The 17964-nt window shown below is 44.4% G+C and overlaps 6 non-coding genes across 6 annotated transcripts; all 6 read right to left on the reverse strand.

Moving 5' to 3' along the window:
* Positions 1-1330: 1330 nt before the first annotated feature.
* Positions 1331-1402, reverse strand: TRNAC-GCA (transfer RNA cysteine (anticodon GCA)). The gene has a single exon. It is a non-coding gene; the product is annotated as a tRNA-Cys (tRNA).
* A 2046-nt stretch (positions 1403-3448) lies between these two features.
* Positions 3449-3520, reverse strand: TRNAC-GCA (transfer RNA cysteine (anticodon GCA)). The gene has a single exon. It is a non-coding gene; the product is annotated as a tRNA-Cys (tRNA).
* A 4763-nt stretch (positions 3521-8283) lies between these two features.
* On the reverse strand, positions 8284-8355 carry TRNAC-GCA (transfer RNA cysteine (anticodon GCA)). Its single transcript has one exon. It is a non-coding gene; the product is annotated as a tRNA-Cys (tRNA).
* A 5413-nt stretch (positions 8356-13768) lies between these two features.
* TRNAC-GCA (transfer RNA cysteine (anticodon GCA)) lies at positions 13769-13840 on the reverse strand. Its single transcript has one exon. It is a non-coding gene; the product is annotated as a tRNA-Cys (tRNA).
* Positions 13841-14286: 446 nt separating this feature from the next.
* On the reverse strand, positions 14287-14358 carry TRNAC-GCA (transfer RNA cysteine (anticodon GCA)). Its single transcript has one exon. It is a non-coding gene; the product is annotated as a tRNA-Cys (tRNA).
* Positions 14359-16440: 2082 nt separating this feature from the next.
* TRNAC-GCA (transfer RNA cysteine (anticodon GCA)) lies at positions 16441-16512 on the reverse strand. Its single transcript has one exon. It is a non-coding gene; the product is annotated as a tRNA-Cys (tRNA).
* Between the last annotated feature and the right edge of the window lie 1452 nt (positions 16513-17964).

The following is a 17964-nucleotide window of genomic DNA, read 5'->3' on the forward strand; positions in this document are numbered from 1 at the left end:
GTTACATACATTTAAAGCTCTCAATCATTCCAGTACTTATCATCTGCGTGCCCTGTGTGCCAAAAAAGAGGGGGGCTCGGATTGTAGATATAGCAAGCCTAAGAAGTAGCTCGGTCTGAGGTCCGAGCCCCCCTTTGTGCATTTTCTCATTTTGTCAAAACAGGCCAAGACCACTGTCATCGTTGCCAGTTTCCAGGTAGCTTTCATGGTCTAGTGGTTAGAGCTGCTGCCTTGGAGCAAAGAGGTTGTGAGTTCAAATCCTGTGAAGACCCTGAGGCTGGCAGCAGAGCATGGTGATGGAGTGAGAAATCGGTGGATGTTAAGGTAAGTGTGTGTGTGAAGTGGTTGATGGTTGGGCATGGAGAAGGTGATGGAGAAGTGGATGTGATGTGGGGAGGGAGGTGCTGAAGAAGAAGGTTGTTGGAGTGAGAGTGAGTGGTGGTGGTGGTAGTTGGAGTGAAGGGCTGGAGGCAATGGTGATTGGTAGAAGGGGAGACCATTTTATTGGTATAAAAAAAAAAAAAGCAAATAAAAACTGCCATCTTTTTATTTTCAACATCCCACATGCTTCAACACCACTTTTGGTAGATCCACAACCTAGAATCCTCCATTCTAGTGGATCACCGTCCACAATGCCCCACAACACTCTCTGCCCACTTACCTTGAAAGCCTCCTCTCCTCAGTCCATCGATCTCCTCCAGTCCCACTGCTCTCCAATCTGCTCTCCTTGACATTCGCTTGACTTATTCCATCCATCGATATCTTTCAGTCCCATGATCCATGGCTCTCCAATCCTCCAGTCATCCAAGGTTCTCACGATCATTCTCATTTAACATCTTCCATCATCAGGGTTATCACAGGATTCGAACTCACAACCTCGGCGCTCCAAGGCAGCAGCTCTAACCACAATGCCATGGGAGCTGTTTCGCAACAAAATGCAGAGACCAAGGTCTTGTCCTGTTTTGGCACACAGAGTAACTGCACAGAGGAAGGGAGGAGAAGGTTTTGAGGGGGGGGGGGGAGATTTGAACCTGAGAAGTTCTATAGTTCTTTTCTGCCTGACCACAATGCTCCACCACTGAGCTATTGCTAAAAAATTAGCAATGTATGTACCTCAACATTGCAAATTTTTTGCAATAAACTACATACATGAGATATGGTTGAGCTGTAAAGAAAAAAATATGCATTAGCAGGCACTTGGATTTGAACCAAGGACCTCTTGAACCTCTGCGCTCCAGGGTGGCTGCTCATTGACCGGATGAGGCGATTTTCTGCAAGAAACTACATTTGTGGGATATGGTTAAGTTGTAAAGCAAAAAAAATGTGTGTTAGGGGGCACTCGGATTTGAACCAAGGACCTCTTGAACTGCAGTCAAATGCTCTACCACTGAGCTATACCCCCGCAACACAAAGCTTTCTAGTGTAAACGCACAGAGGGGGGGATTCGAACCTAAGTCCGAACTAGCTCTTCGGCTTGCCTGTACTGTTCCAGTCAAATGTATCTGAACAGGTGGGAAGAAATTATTTTTTTAAATCAACTGGTGTCAAAAAGTTATACAGATTTGTAAGTTACATACATTTAAAGCTCTCAATCGTTCCAGTACTTATCATCTGCGTGCCCTGCATGCCAAAAAGAGAGGGGGGCTCCAATTGTAGATATAGCAAGCCTAAGAAGTAGCTTGGTCTTAGGTTTGAGCCCCCCTTTGTGCATTTTCTCTTTTTGTCAAAACAACTGGTGCCAAAAAAGGAAAACAGGTTTGTTAGGTTCGAGCCCCCCCTTTGTGCATTTTCTCTTTTTGTCAAAACAACAGGTGCCAAAAAGTTATACAGATTTGTAAGTTACATACATTTAAAGCTCTCAATCGTTCCAGTACTTATCATCTGTGTGCCCTGCGTGCCAAAAAGAGAGGGGGGCTCCAATTGTAGATATAGCAAGCCTAAGAAGTAGCTTGGTCTGAGGTCTGAGGTCTGAGCCCCCCTTTGTGCATTTTCTCTTTTTGTCAAAACAACTGGTGCCAAAAAGTTATACAGGTTTGTTAGGTCCGAGCCTCCCTTTGTGCATTTTCTCTTTTTGTCAAAACAACTGGTGCCAAAAAGTTATACAGGTTTGTAAGTTACATACATTTAAAGCTTTCAATCATTCCAGTACTTATCATCTGCGTGCCCTGCGTGCCAAAAAGAGAGGGGGGCTCAGATTGTAGATATAGCAAGCCTAAGAAGTAGCTCGGTCTGAGGTCCGAGCCCCCCTTTGTGCATTTTCTCATTTTGTCAAAACAGGCCAAGACCACTGTCATCATTGCCAGTTTCCAGGTAGTTTTCATGGTCTAGTGGTTAGAGCTGCTGCCTTGGAGCAAAGAGGTTGTGAGTTCAAATCCTGTGAAGACCCTGAGGCTGGCAGCAGAGCATGGTGATGGAGTGAGAAATCGGTGGATGTTAAGGAGAGTGTGTGTGTGAAGTGGTTGATGGTTGGGCATCCAGAAGGTGATGGAGAAGTGGATGTGATGTGGGTGGGGAGGAAGGTGCTGAGGAAGAAGGTAGATGGGGTGTGAGTGAGTGAGTGGTGGTGGTGGTAGTTGGAGTGAAGGGCTGGAGGCAATGGTGATTGGTAGAAGGGGAAACAATTTTATTGGTATAAAAAAAAAGCAAATAAAAACCCCCACCTTTTTATTTTCAACATCCCACATGCTTCAACAGACACAACACCACTTTTGGTAGATCCACAACCTAGAATCCTTCATTCTAGTGGATCACCGTCCACAATGCCCCACAACACTCTCTGACCACTTACCTTGAAAGCCTCCTCTCCTCAGTCCATCAATCTCCTCCAGTCCCACTGCTCTCCAATCAGCTCTCCTTGACATCCGCTTGACTCAGTCCATCCATCGATATCTTTCAGTCCCATGATCCATGGCTCTCCAATCATCCCAGGTTCTCACAATCAATCTCATTTAACATCTTCCATCATCAGGGTCTTCACAGGATTCAAACTCACAACGTCTGCGCTCCAAGGCAGCAGCTCTAACCACAATGCCATGGGAGCTGCTTGGCAACTAAATGCAGAGACCAAGGTCTTGTCCTGTTTTGGCACACAGAGTAACTGCACAGAGGAAGGGAGGAGAGGGTTTTGAGGGGGGGGGGGGGGATTTGAACCTTAGAAGTTCTATAGTTCTTTTCTGCCTGACCACAATGCTCCACCACTGAGCTATTGCTAAAAAATTAACAATGTCTGTACCTCAACATTGCAAATTTTTTGCAATAAACTACATACATGAGATATGGTTGAGCTGTAAAGAAAAAAATATGCATTAGCAGGCACTTGGATTTGAACCAAGGACCTCTTGAACCTCTGCACTCCAGGGTGGCTGCTCATTGACTGGATGAGGTGATTTTCTGCAAGAAACTACATTTGTGGGATATGGTTAAGTTGTAAAGCAAAAAAATTTGTGCTAGGGGGCACTCGGATTTGAACCAAGGACCTCTTGATCTGCAGTCAAATGCTCTACCACTGAGCTATACCCCCGCAACACAAAGCTTTCCAGTGTAAACGCACAGATGGGGGATTCGAACCTAAGTCCGAACTAGCTCTTCGGCTTGCCTGTACTGTTCCAGTCAAATGTATCTGAACAGGTGGGAAAAAATTATTTTTTTAAATAAACTGTTGTCAAAAAGTTATACAGATTTGTAAGTTACATACATTTAAAGCTCTCAATCGTTCCAGTACTTATCATCTGCGTGCCCTGCGTGCCAAAAAGAGAGGGGGGCTCCAATTGTAGATATAGCAAGCCTTATGATATGGTTGAGCTGTAAAGAAAAAATTATGCATTAGCAGGCACTTGGATTTGAACTAAGGACCTTTTGAACCTCTGCGCTCCAGGGTGGCTGCTCATTGACTGGATGAGGCGATTTTCTGCAAGAAACTACATTTGTGGGATATGGTTAAGTTGTAAAGCAAAAAAATGTGTGTTAGGGGGCACTTGGATTTGAACCAAGGACCTCTTGATCTGCAGTCAAATGCTCTACCACTGAGCTATACCCCGCAACACAAAGCTTGCCAGTGTAAACGCACAGAGGGGGGATTCGAACCTAAGTCCGAACTAGCTCTTCGGCTTGCCTGTACTGTTCCAGTCAAATGTATCTGAACAGGTGGGAAAAAATTATTTTTTTAAATCAACTGGTGTCAAAAAGTTATACAGATTTGTAAGTTACATACATTTAAAGCTCTCAATCGTTCCAGTACTTATCATCTGCGTGCCCTGCGTGCCAAAAAGAGAGGGGGGCTCCAATTGTAGATATAGCAAGCCTAAGAAGTAGCTTGGTCTTAGGTTTGAGCCCCCCTTTGTGCATTTTCTCTTTTTGTCAAAACAACTGGTGCCAAAAAGTTATACAGGTTTGTTAGGTTCGAGCCCCCCCTTTCTGCATTTTCTCTTTTTGTCAAAGCAACAGGTGCCAAAAAGTTATACAGATTTGTAAGTTACATACATTTAAAGCTCTCAATCGTTCCAGTACTTATCATCTGCGTGCCCTGCGTGCCAAAAAGAGAGGGGGGCTCCAATTGTAGATATAGCAAGCCTAAGAAGTAGCTTGGTCTGAGGTCTGAGCCCCTTTGTGCATTTTCTCTTTTTGTCAAAACAACTGGTGCCAAAAAGTTATACAGGTTTGTTAGGTCCGAGCCTCCCTTTGTGCATTTTCTCTTTTTGTCAAAACAACTGGTGCCAAAAAGTTATACAGGTTTGTAAGTTACATACATTTAAAGCTCTCAATCATTCCAGTACTTATCATCTGCGTGCCCTGCGTGCCAAAAAGAGAGGGGGGCTCGGATTGTAGATATAGCAAGCCTAAGAAGTAGCTCGGTCTGAGGTCCGAGCCTCCCTTTGTGCATTTTCTCATTTTGTCAAAACAGGCCAGGACCACTGTCATCGTTGCCAGTTTCCAGTTTCCAGTTTCCAGTTTCCAGTTTCCAGTTGTTTCCAGTTGTTTCCAGTTTCCAGTTTCCAGTTTCCAGTTTCCAGTTTCCAGTTTCCAGTTTCCAGTTTCCAGTTTCCAGTTTCCAGGTAGCTTTCATGGTCTAGTGGTTAGAGCTGCTGCCTTGGAGCAAAGAGGTTGTGAGTTCAAATCCTGTGAAGACCCTGAGGCTGGCAGCAGAGCATGGTGATGGAGTGAGAAATCGGTGGATGTTAAGGTAAGTGTGTGTGTGTGTGAAGTGGTTGATGGATGGGCATCCAGAAGGTGATGGAGAAGTGGATGTGATGTGGGTGGGGAGGAAGGTGCTGAGGAAGAAGGTCGTTGGGGTGTGCGTGAGTGAGTGGTGGTGGTAGTTGGAGTGAAGGGGTGGAGGCAATGGTGATTGGTAGAAGGGGAGACCATTTTATTGGTATAAATAAAAAAGCAAATAAAAACCCCCACCTTTTTATTTTTAACATCCCACAACAGACACAACACCACTTTTGGTAGATCCACAACCTAGAATCCTCCATTCTAGTGGATCACCGTCCACAATGCCCCACAACACTCTCTGACCACTTACCTTGAAAGCCTCCTCTCCTCAGTCCATCGATCTCCTCCAGTCCCACTGCTCTCCAATCTGCTCTCCTTGACATTCGCTTGACTTATTCCATCCATCGATATCTTTCAGTCCCATGATCCATGGCTCTCCAATCCTCCAGTCATCCCAGGTTCTCACGATCAATCTCATTTAACATCTTCCATCATCAGGAACTTCACAGGATTCAAACTCACAATCTCTGCGCTCCAAGGCAGCAGCTCTAACCACAATGCCATGGGAGCTGCTTGGCAACAAAAGGCAGAGACCAAGGTCTTGTCCTGCTTTGGCACACAGAGTAACTGCACAGAGGAAGAGAGGAGAGGGTTTTGAGGGGGGGGGGGAGATTTGAACCTTAGAAGTTCTATAGTTCTTTTCTGCCTGACCACAATGCTCCACCACTGAGCTATTGCTAAAAAATTAGCAATATCTGTACCTCAACATTGCAAATTTTTTGCAATAAACTACATACATGAGATATGGTTGAGCTGTAAAGAAAAAATTATGCATTAGCAGGCACTTGGATTTGAACCAAGGACCTCTTGAACCTCTACGCTCCAGGGTGGCTGCTCATTGACTGGATGAGGCGATTTTCTGCAAGAAATTTGTGGGATATGGTTAAGTTGTAAAGCAAAAAAATGTGTGTTAGGGGGCACTCGGATTTGAACCAAAGACCTCTTGATCTGCAGTCAAATGCTCTACAACTGAGCTATACCCCGCAACACAAAGCTTTCCAGTGTAAACGCACAGAGGGGGGGATTCGAACCTAAGTCCGAACTAGCTCTTCGGCTTGCCTGTACTGTTCCAGTCAAATGTATCTGAACAGGTGGGAAAAAAATATTTTTTTAAATCAACTGGTGTCAAAAAGTTATACAGATTTGTAAGTTACATACATTTAAAGCTCTCAATCGTTCCAATACTTATCATCTGCGTGCCCTGCGTGCCAAAAAGAGAGGGGGGCTCCAATTGTAGATATAGCAAGCCTAAGAAGTAGCTTGGTCTTAGGTTTGAGCCCCCCTTTGTGCATTTTCTCTTTTTGTCAAAACAACTGGTGCCAAAAAGTTATACAGGTTTGTTAGGTTCGAGCCCCCCCTTTGTGCATTTTCTCTTTTTGTCAAAACAACAGGTGCCAAAAAGTTATACAGATTTGTAAGTTACATACATTTAAAGCTCTCAATCGTTCCAGTACTTATCATCTGCGTGCCCTGCATGCCAAAAAGAGAGGGGGGCTCCAATTGTAGATATAGCAAGCCTAAGAAGTAGCTTGTTCTGAGGTCTGAGCCCCCCTTTGTGCATTTTCTCTTTTTGTCAAAACAACTGGTGCCAAAAAGTTATACAGGTTTGTTAGGTCCGAGCCTCCCTTTGTGCATTTTCTCTTTTTGTCAAAACAACTGGTGCCAAAAAGTTATACAGGTTTGTAAGTTACATACATTTAAAGCTCTCAATCATTCAAGTACTTATCATCTGCATGCCCTGCGTGCCAAAAAAGAGGGGGGCTCGGATTGTAGATATAGCAAGCCTAAGAAGTAGCTCGGTCTGAGGTCCGAGCCCCCCTTTGTGCATTTTCTCATTTTGTCAAAACAGGCCAAGACCACTGTCATCGTTGCCAGTTTCCATGTAGCTTTCATGGTCTAGTGGTTAGAGCTGCTGCCTTGGAGCAAAGAGGTTGTGAGTTCAAATCCTGTGAAGACCCTGAGGCTGGCAGCAGAGCATGGTGATGGAGTGAGAAATCGGTGGATGGTAAGTGTGTGTGTGTGAAGTGGTTGATGGTTGGGCATCCAGAAGGTGATGGAGAAGTGGATGTGATGTGGGTGGGGAGGAAGGTGCTGAGGAAGAAGGTTGTTGGGGTGTGAGTGAGTGGTGGTGGTGGTGGTGGTAGTTGGAGTGAAGGGCTGGAGGCAATGGTGATTGGTAGAAGGGGAGACCATTTTATTGGTATAAATAAAAAAGCAAATAAAAACCCCCACCTTTTTATTTTCAACATCCCACAACAGACACAACACCACTTTTGGTAGATCCACAACCTAGAATCCTCCATTCTAGTGGATCACCATCCACAATGCCCCACAACACTCTCTGACCACTTACCTTGAAAGCCTCCTCTCCTCAGTCCATCGATCTCCTCCAGTCCCACTGCTCTCCAATCTGCTCTCCTTGACATTCGCTTGACTTATTCCATCCATCGATATCTTTCAGTCCCATGATCCTCCAATCCTCCAAGGTTCTCACGATCATTCTCATTTAACATCTTCCATCAACAGGGTTTTCACAGGATTCGAACTCACAACCTCTTCGCTCCAAGGCAGCAGCTCTAACCACAATGCCATGGGAGCTGCTTGGCAACAAAATGCAGAGACCAAGGTCTTGTCCTGTTTTGGCACACAGAGTAACTGCACAGAGGAAGGGAGGAGAAGGTTTTGAAAGGGGGGGGGGGGGAGATTTGAACATGAGAAGTTCTATAGTTCTTTTCTGCCTGACCACAATGCTCCACCACTGAGCTATTGCTAAAAAATTAGCAATGTCTGTACCTCAACATTGCAAATTTTTTGCAATAAACTACATACATGAGATATGGTTGAGCTGTAAAGAAAAAAATATGCATTAGCAGGCACTTGGATTTGAACTAAGGACCTCTTGAACCTCTGCGCTCCAGGGTGGCTGCTCATTGACTGGATGAGGCGATTTTCTGCAAGAAACTACATTTGTGGGATATGGTTAAGTTGTAAAGCAAAAAAATGTGTGTTAGGGGGCACTTGGATTTGAACCAAGGACCTCTTGATCTGCAGTCAAATGCTCTACCACTGAGCTATACCCCCGCAACACAAAGCTTGCCAGTGTAAACGCACAGAGGGGGGATTCGAACCTAAGTCCGAATTAGCTCTTCGGCTTGCCTGTACTGTTCCAGTCAAATGTATCTGAACAGGTGGGAAAAAATTATTTTTTTAAATCAACTGGTGTCAAAAAGTTATACAGATTTGTAAGTTACATACATTTAAAGCTCTCAATCGTTCCAGTACTTATCATCTGCGTGCCCTGCGTGCCAAAAAGAGAGGGGGGCTCCAATTGTAGATATAGCAAGCCTAAGAAGTAGCTTGTTCTGAGGTCTGAGCCCCCCTTTGTGCATTTTCTCTTTTTGTCAAAACAACTGGTGCCAAAAAGTTATACAGGTTTGTTAGGTTCGAGCCCCCCTTTCTGCATTTTCTCTTTTTGTCAAAACAACAGGTGCCAAAAAGTTATACAGATTTGTAAGTTACATACATTTAAAGCTCTCAATCGTTCCAGTACTTATCATCTGCGTGCCCTGCGTGCCAAAAAGAGAGGGGGGCTCCAATTGTAAATATATCAAGCCTAAGAAGTAGCTTGGTCTGAGGTCTGAGCCCCTTTGTGCATTTTCTCTTTTTGTCAAAACAACTGGTGCCAAAAAGTTATACAGGTTTGTTAGGTCCGAGCCTCCCTTTGTGCATTTTCTCTTTTTGTCAAAACAACTGGTGCCAAAAAGTTATACAGGTTTGTAAGTTACATACATTTAAAGCTCTCAATCATTCCAGTACTTATCATCTGCGTGCCCTGCGTGCCAAAAAGAGAGGGGGGCTCGGATTGTAGATATAGCAAGCCTAAGAAGTAGCTCGGTCTGAGGTCCGAGCCCCCCTTTGTGCATTTTCTCATTTTGTCAAAACAGGCCAAGACCACTGTCATCGTTGCCAGTTTCCAGTTTCCAGTTTCCAGTTTCCAGTTTCCAATTTCCAATTTCCAGTTTCCAGTTTCCAGTTTCCAGTTTCCAGTTTCCAGTTTCCAGTTTCCAGTTTCCAGTTTCCAGTTTCCAGTTTCCAGTTTCCAGGTAGCTTTCATGGTCTAAAGGTTAGAGCTGCTGCTTTGGAGCAAAGAGGTTGTGAGTTCAAATCCTGTGAAGACCCTGAGGCTGGCAGCAGAGCATGGTGATGGAGTGAGAAATCGGTGGATGTTAAGGTAAGTGTGTGTGTGAAGTGGTTGATGGTTGGGCATCGAGAAGGTGATGGAGAAGTGGGTGGGGAGGAAGGTGCTGAGGAAGAAGGTAGTTGGGGTGTTAGTGAGTGGTGGTGGTAGTTGGAGTGAAGGGCTGGAGGCAATGGTGATTGGTAGAAGGGGAGACCATTTTATTGGTATAAATAAAAAAGCAAATAAAAACCCCCACCTTTTTATTTTTAACATCCCACAACAGACACAACACCACTTTTGGTAGATCCACAACCTAGAATCCTCCATTCTAGTGGATCACCGTCTACAATGCCCCACAACACTCTCTGACCACTTACCTTGAAAGCCTCCTCTCCTCAGTCCATCGATCTCCTCCAGTCCCACTGCTCTCCAATCTGCTCTCCTTGACATTCGCTTGACTTATTCCATCCATCGATATCTTTCAGTCCCATGATCCATGGCTCTCCAATCCTCCAGTCATCCCAGGTTCTCACGATCAATCTCATTTAACATCTTCCATCATCAGGAACTTCACAGGATTCAAACTCACAACCTCTGCGCTCCAAGGCAGCAGCTCTAACCACAATGCCATGGGAGCTGCTTGGCAACAAAAGGCAGAGACCAAGGTCTTGTCCTGCTTTGGCACACAGAGTAACTGCACAGAGGAAGAGAGGAGAGGGTTTTGAGGGGGGGGGAGATTTGAACCTTAGAAGTTCTATAGTTCTTTTCTGCCTGACCACAATGCTCCACCACTGAGCTATTGCTAAAAAATTAGCAATATCTGTACCTCAACATTGCAAATTTTTTGCAATAAACTACATACATGAGATATGGTTGAGCTGTAAAGAAAAAATTATGCATTAGCAGGCACTTGGATTTGAACCAAGGACCTCTTGAACCTCTACGCTCCAGGGTGGCTGCTCATTGACTGGATGAGGCGATTTTCTGCAAGAAATTTGTGGGATATGGTTAAGTTGTAAAGCAAAAAAATGTGTGTTAGGGGGCACTCGGATTTGAACCAAGGACCTCTTGATCTGCAGTCAAATGCTCTACCACTGAGCTATACCCCGCAACACAAAGCTTGGCAGTGTAAACGCACAGAGGGGGGATTCGAACCTAAGTCCGAACTAGCTCTTCGGCTTGCCTGTACTGTTCCAGTCAAATGTATCTGAACAGGTGGGAAAAAAATATTTTTTTAAATCAACTGGTGTCAAAAAGTTATACAGATTTGTAAGTTACATACATTTAAAGCTCTCAATCGTTCCAGTACTTATCATCTGCGTGCCCTGCGTGCCAAAAAGAGAGGGGGGCTCCAATTGTAGATATAGCAAGCCTAAGAAGTAGCTTGGTCTTAGGTTTGAGCCCCCCTTTGTGCATTTTCTCTTTTTGTCAAAACAACTGGTGCCAAAAAGTTATACAGGTTTGTTAGGTTCGAGCCCCCCCTTTGTGCATTTTCTCTTTTTGTCAAAACAACAGGTGCCAAAAAGTTATACAGATTTGTAAGTTACATACATTTAAAGCTCTCAATCGTTCCAGTACTTATCATCTGCGTGCCCTGCGTGCCAAAAAGAGAGGGGGGCTCCAATTGTAGATATAGCAAGCCTAAGAAGTAGCTTGTTCTGAGGTCTGAGCCCCCCTTTGTGCATTTTCTCTTTTTGTCAAAACAACTGGTGCCAAAAAGTTATACAGGTTTGTTAGGTCCGAGCCTCCCTTTGTGCATTTTCTCTTTTTGTCAAAACAACTGGTTACATAGTTACATAGTTACATAGTTAGTACGGTCGAAAAAAGACATATGTCCATCAAGTTCAACCAGGGAATTAAGGGGTAGGGGTGTGGCGCGATATTGGGGAAGGGATGAGATTTTATATTTCTTCATAAGCATTAATCTTATTTTGTTCCAGGAATGTATCTAATCCTGTTTTAAAGCTGTTAATTGTTCCTGCTGTGACCAGTTCCTGAGGTAGACCGTTCCATAAATTCACAGTCCTCACGGTAAAGAAGGCGTGTCGCCCCTTGAGACTAAACTTTTTTTTCTCCAGACGGAGGGAGTGCCCCCTCGTCCTTTGGGGGGGTTTAACCTGGAACAGTTTTTCTCCATATTTTTTGTATGGGCCATTAATATACTTATATACGTTTATCATATCCCCCCTTAAACGTCTCTTCTCAAGACTAAACAATTGTAACTCCTTTAATCGCTCCTCATAGCTAAGATGTTCCATGCCCCATATTAGTTTAGTCGCGCGTCTCTGCACCCTTTCCAACTCCGCAGTGTCCCTTTTATGGACAGGTGACCAAAACTGAACAGCATATTCCAGGTGAGGCTGTACCAATGCTTTATAAAGGGGGAGTATTATGTCCCTGTCCCTTGAGTCCATGCCTCTTTTGATACATGACAATATCCTGCCGGCTTTGGAAGCAGCAGCCTGACATTGCATGCTATTCTGTAGTCTGTGATCTACAAGTACACCCAGATCCTTCTACAGGTTTGTAAGTTACATACATTTAAAGCTCTCAATCATTCCAGTACTTATCATCTGCGTGCCCTACAGGTTTGTAAGTTACATACATTTAAAGCTCTCAATCATTCCAGTACTTATCATCTGCGTGCCCTGCGTGCCAAAAAAGAGGGGGGCTCGGATTGTAGATATAGCAAGCCTAAGAAGTAGCTCGGTCTGAGGTCCGAGCCCCCCTTTGTGCATTTTCTCATTTTGTCAAAACAGGCCAAGACCACTGTCATCGTTGCCAGTTTCCATGTAGCTTTCATGGTCTAGTGGTTAGAGCTGCTGCCTTGGAGCAAAGAGGTTGTGAGTTCAAATCCTGTGAAGACCCTGAGGCTGGCAGCAGAGCATGGTGATGGAGTGAGAAATCGGTGGATGGTAAGTGTGTGTGTGTGAAGTGGTTGATGGTTGGGCATCCAGAAGGTGATGGAGAAGTGGATGTGATGTGGGTGGGGAGGAAGGTGCTGAGGAAGAAGGTTGTTGGGGTGTGAGTGAGTGGTGGTGGTGGTAGTTGGAGTGAAGGGCTGGAGGCAATGGTGATTGGTAGAAGGGGAGACCATTTTATTGGTATAAATAAAAAAGCAAATAAAAACCCCCACCTTTTTATTTTCAACATCCCACAACAGACACAACACCACTTTTGGTAGATCCACAACCTATAATCCTCCATTCTAGTGGATCACCGTCCACAATGCCCCACAACACTCTCTGACCACTTACCTTGAAAGCCTCCTCTCCTCAGTCCATCGATCTCCTCCAGTCCCACTGCTCTCCAATCTGCTCTCCTTGACATTCGCTTGACTTATTCCATCCATCGATATCTTTCAGTCCCATGATCCTCCAATCCTCCAATCCTCCAAGGTTCTCACGATCATTCTCATTTAACATCTTCCATCAACAGGGTTTTCACAGGATTCGAACTCACAACCTCTGCGCTCCAAGGCAGCAGCTCTAACCACAATGCCATGGGAGCTGCTTGGCAACAAAAGGCAGAGACCAAGGTCTTGTCCTGTTTTGGCACACAGAGTAACTGCACAGAGGAAGGGAGGAGAAGGTTTTGAAAGGGGGGGGGGGGAGATTTGAACCTGAGAAGTTCTATAGTTCTTTTCTGCCTGACCACAATGCTCCACCACTGAGCTATTGCTAAAAAATTAGCAATGTCTGTACCTCAACATTGCAAATTTTTTGCAATAAACTACATACATGAGATATGGTTGAGCTGTAAAGAAAAAAATATGCATTAGCAGGCACTTGGATTTGAACTAAGGACCTCTTGAACCTCTGCGCTCCAGGGTGGCTGCTCATTGACTGGATGAGGCGATTTTCTGCAAGAAACTACATTTGTGGGATATGGTTAAGTTGTAAAGCAAAAAAATGTGTGTTAGGGGGCACTTGGATTTGAACCAAGGACCTCTTGATCTGCAGTCAAATGCTCTACCACTGAGCTATACCCCGCAACACAAAGCTTGAGATTTGAACCTTAGAAGTTCTATAGTTCTTTTCTGCCTGACCACAATGCTCCACCACTGAGCTATTGCTAAAAAATTAACAATGTCTGTACCTCAACATTGCAAATTTTTTGCAATAAACTACATACATGAGATATGGTTGAGCTGTAAAGAAAAAATTATGCATTAGCAGGCACTTGGATTTGAACCAAGGACCTCTTGAACCTCTGCGCTCCAGGGTGGCTGCTCATTGACTGGATGAGGTGATTTTCTGCAAGAAACTACATTTGTGGGATATGGTTAAGTTGTAAAGCAAAAAAATTTGTGCTAGGGGGCACTCGGATTTGAACCAAGGACCTCTTGATCTGCAGTCAAATGCTCTACCACTGAGCTATACCCCCGCAACACAAAGCTTGCCAGTGTAAACGCACAGATGGGGGATTCGAACCTAAGTCCGAACTAGCTCTTCGGCTTGCCTGTACTGTTCCAGTCAAATGTATCTGAACAGGTGGGAAAAAATTATTTTTTTAAATAAACTGTTGTCAAAAAGTTATACAGATTTGTAAGTTACATACATTTAAAGCTCTCAATCGTTCCAGTACTTATCATCTGCGTGCCCTGCGTGCCAAAAAGAGAGGGGGGCTCCAATTGTAGATATAGCAAGCCTTATGATATGGTTGAGCTGTAAAGAAAAAATTATGCATTAGCAGGCACTTGGATTTGAACTAAGGACCTCTTGAACCTTTGCGCTCCAGGGTGGCTGCTCATTGACTGGATGAGGCGATTTTCTGCAAGAAACTACATTTGTGGGATATGGTTAAGTTGTAAAGCAAAAAAAATGTGTGTTAGGGGGCACTTGGATTTGAACCAAGGACCTCTTGATCTGCAGTCAAATGCTCTACCACTGAGCTATACCCCCGCAACACAAAGCTTGCCAGTGTAAACGCACAGAGGGGGGATTCGAACCTAAGTCCGAATTAGCTCTTCGGCTTGCCTGTACTGTTCCAGTCAAATGTATCTGAACAGGTGGGAAAAAATTATTTTTTTAAATCAACTGGTGTCAAAAAGTTATACAGATTTGTAAGTTACATACATTTAAAGCTCTCAATCGTTCCAGTACTTATCATCTGCGTGCCCTGCGTGCCAAAAAGAGAGGGGGGCTCCAATTCTAGATATAGCAAGCCTAAGAAGTAGCTTGTTCTGAGGTCTGAGCCCCCCTTTGTGCATTTTCTCTTTTTGTCAAAACAACTGGTGCCAAAAAGTTATACAGGTTTGTTAGGTTCGAGCCCCCCCTTTCTGCATTTTCTCTTTTTGTCAAAACAACAGGTCCCAAAAAGTTATACAGATTTGTAAGTTACATACATTTAAAGCTCTCAATCGTTCCAGTACTTATCATCTGCGTGCCCTGCGTGCCAAAAAGAGAGGGGGGCTCCAATTGTAGATATATCAAGCCTAAGAAGTAGCTTGGTCTGAGGTCTGAGCCCCTTTGTGCATTTTCTCTTTTTGTCAAAACAACTGGTGCCAAAAAGTTATACAGGTTTGTTAGGTCCGAGCCTCCCTTTGTGCATTTTCTCTTTTTGTCAAAACAACTGGTGCCAAAAAGTTATACAGGTTTGTAAGTTACATACATTTAAAGCTCTCAATCATTCCAGTACTTATCATCTGCGTGCCCTGCGTGCCAAAAAGAGAGGGGGGCTCGGATTGTAGATATAGCAAGCCTAAGAAGTAGCTCAGTCTGAGGTCCGAGCCCCCCTTTGTGCATTTTCTCATTTTGTCAAAACAGGCCAAGACCACTGTCATCGTTGCCAGTTTCCAGTTTCCAGTTTCCAGTTTCCAGTTTCCAGTTTCCAGTTTCCAGTTTCCAGTTTCCAGTTTCCAGGTAGCTTTCATGGTCTAGTGGTTAGAGCTGCTGCTTTGGAGCAAAGAGGTTGTGAGTTCAAATCCTGTGAAGACCCTGAGGCTGGCAGCAGAGCATGGTGATGGAGTGAAAAATCGGTGGATGTTAAGGTAAGTGTGTGTGTGTGAAGTGGTTGATGGTTGGGCATCCAGAAGGTGATGGAGAAGTGGGTGGGGAGGAAGGTGCTGAGGAAGAAGGTAGTTGGGGTGTTAGTGAGTGGTGGTGGTGGTGGTGGTAGTTGGAGTGAAGGGCTGGAGGCAATGGTGATTGGTAGAAGGGGAGACCATTTTATTGGTATAAAAAAAAAAAGCAAATAAAAACCCCCACCTTTATATTTTCAACATCCCACAACAGACACAACACCACTTTTGGTAGATCCACAACCTAGAATCCTCCATTCTAGTGGATCACCGTCCACAATGCCCCACAACACTCTCTGACCACTTACCTTGAAAGCCTCCTCTCCTCAGTCCATCGATCTCCTCCAGTCCCACTGCTCTCCTTGACATCCGCTTGACTCAGTCCATCCATCGATATCTTTCAGTCCCATGATCCATGGCTCTCCAATCCTCCAGTCATCCCAGGTTCTCACGATCAATCTCATTTAACATCTTCCATCATCAGGATCTTCACAGGATTCGAACTCACAACCTCTGCGCCCCAAGGCAGCAGCTCTAACCACAATGCCATGGGAGCTGCTTGGCAACAAAATGCAGAGACCAAGGTCTTGTCCTGTTTTGGCACACAGAGTAACTGCACAGAGGAAGGGAGGAGAGGGTTTTGAGGGGGGGGGGGGAGATTTGAACCTTAGAAGTTCTATAGTTCTTTTCTGCCTGACCACAATGCTCCACCACTGAGCTATTGCTAAAAAATTAACAATGTCTGTACCTCAACATTGCAAATTTTTTGCAATAAACTACATACATGAGATATGGTTGAGCTGTAAAGAAAAAATTATGCATTAGCAGGCACTTGGATTTGAACCAAGGACCTCTTGAACCTCTGCGCTCCAGGGTGGCTGCTCATTGACTGGATGAGGTGATTTTCTGCAAGAAACTACATTTGTGGGATATGGTTAAGTTGTAAAGCAAAAAAATTTGTGCTAGGGGGCACCCGGATTTGAACCAAGGACCTCTTGATCTGCAGTCAAATGCTCTACCACTGAGCTATACCCCCGCAACACAAAGCTTTCCAGTGTAAACGCACAGATGGGGGATTCGAACCTAAGTCCGAACTAGCTCTTCGGCTTGCCTGTACTGTTCCAGTCAAATGTATCTGAACAGGTGGGAAAAAATTATTTTTTTAAATAAACTGTTGTCAAAAAGTTATACAGATTTGTAAGTTACATACATTTAAAGCTCTCAATCGTTCCAGTACTTATCATCTGCGTGCCCTGCGTGCCAAAAAGAGAGGGGGGCTCCAATTGTAGATATAGCAAGCCTTATGATATGGTTGAGCTGTAAAGAAAAAATTATGCATTAGCAGGCACTTGGATTTGAACTAAGGACCTTTTGAACCTCTGCGCTCCAGGGTGGCTGCTCATTGACTGGATGAGGCGATTTTCTGCAAGAAACTACATTTGTGGGATATGGTTAAGTTGTAAAGCAAAAAAATGTGTGTTAGGGGGCACTTGGATTTGCACCAAGGACCTCTTGATCTGCAGTCAAATGCTCTACCACTGAGCAATACCCCGCAACACAAAGCTTGCCAGTGTAAACGCACAGAGGGGGGATTCGAACCTAAGTCCGAACTAGCTCTTCGGCTTGCCTGTACTGTTCCAGTCAAATGTATCTGAACAGGTGGGAAAAAATTATTTTTTTAAATCAACTGGTGTCAAAAAGTTATACAGATTTGTAAGTTACATACATTTAAAGCTCTCAATCGTTCCAGTACTTATCATCTGCGTGCCCTGCGTGCCAAAAAGAGAGGGGGGCTCCAATTGTAGATATAGCAAGCCTAAGAAGTAGCTTGGTCTTAGGTTTGAGCCCCCCTTTGTGCATTTTCTCTTTTTGTCAAAACAACTGGTGCCAAAAAGTTATACAGGTTTGTTAGGTTCGAGCCCCCCCTTTCTGCATTTTCTCTTTTTGTCAAAACAACAGGTGCCAAAAAGTTATACAGATTTGTAAGTTACATACATTTAAAGCTCTCAATCGTTCCAGTACTTATCATCTGCGTGCCCTGCGTGCCAAAAAGAGAGGGGGGCTCCAATTGTAAATATAGCAAGCCTAAGAAGTAGCTTGGTCTGAGGTCTGAGCCCCTTTGTGCATTTTCTCTTTTTGTCAAAACAACTGGTGCCAAAAAGTTATACAGGTTTGTTAGGTCCGAGCCTCCCTTTGTGCATTTTCTCTTTTTGTCAAAACAACTGGTGCCAAAAAGTTATACAGGTTTGTAAGTTACATACTTTTAAAGCTCTCAATCATTCCAGTACTTATCATCTGCGTGCCCTGCGTGCCAAAAAGAGAGGGGGGCTCGGATTGTAGATATAGCAAGCCTAAGAAGTAGCTCGGTCTGAGGTCCGAGCCCCCCTTTGTGCATTTTCTCATTTTGTCAAAACAGGCCAGGACCACTGTCATCGTTGCCAGTTTCCAGTTTCCAGTTTCCAGTTTCCAGTTTCCAGTTTCCAGTTTC

The sequence above is a fragment of the Hyla sarda genome, chromosome 1 (genome assembly GCF_029499605.1).
Source record: "Hyla sarda isolate aHylSar1 chromosome 1, aHylSar1.hap1, whole genome shotgun sequence".
NCBI lineage: Eukaryota > Metazoa > Chordata > Amphibia > Anura > Hylidae > Hyla > Hyla sarda.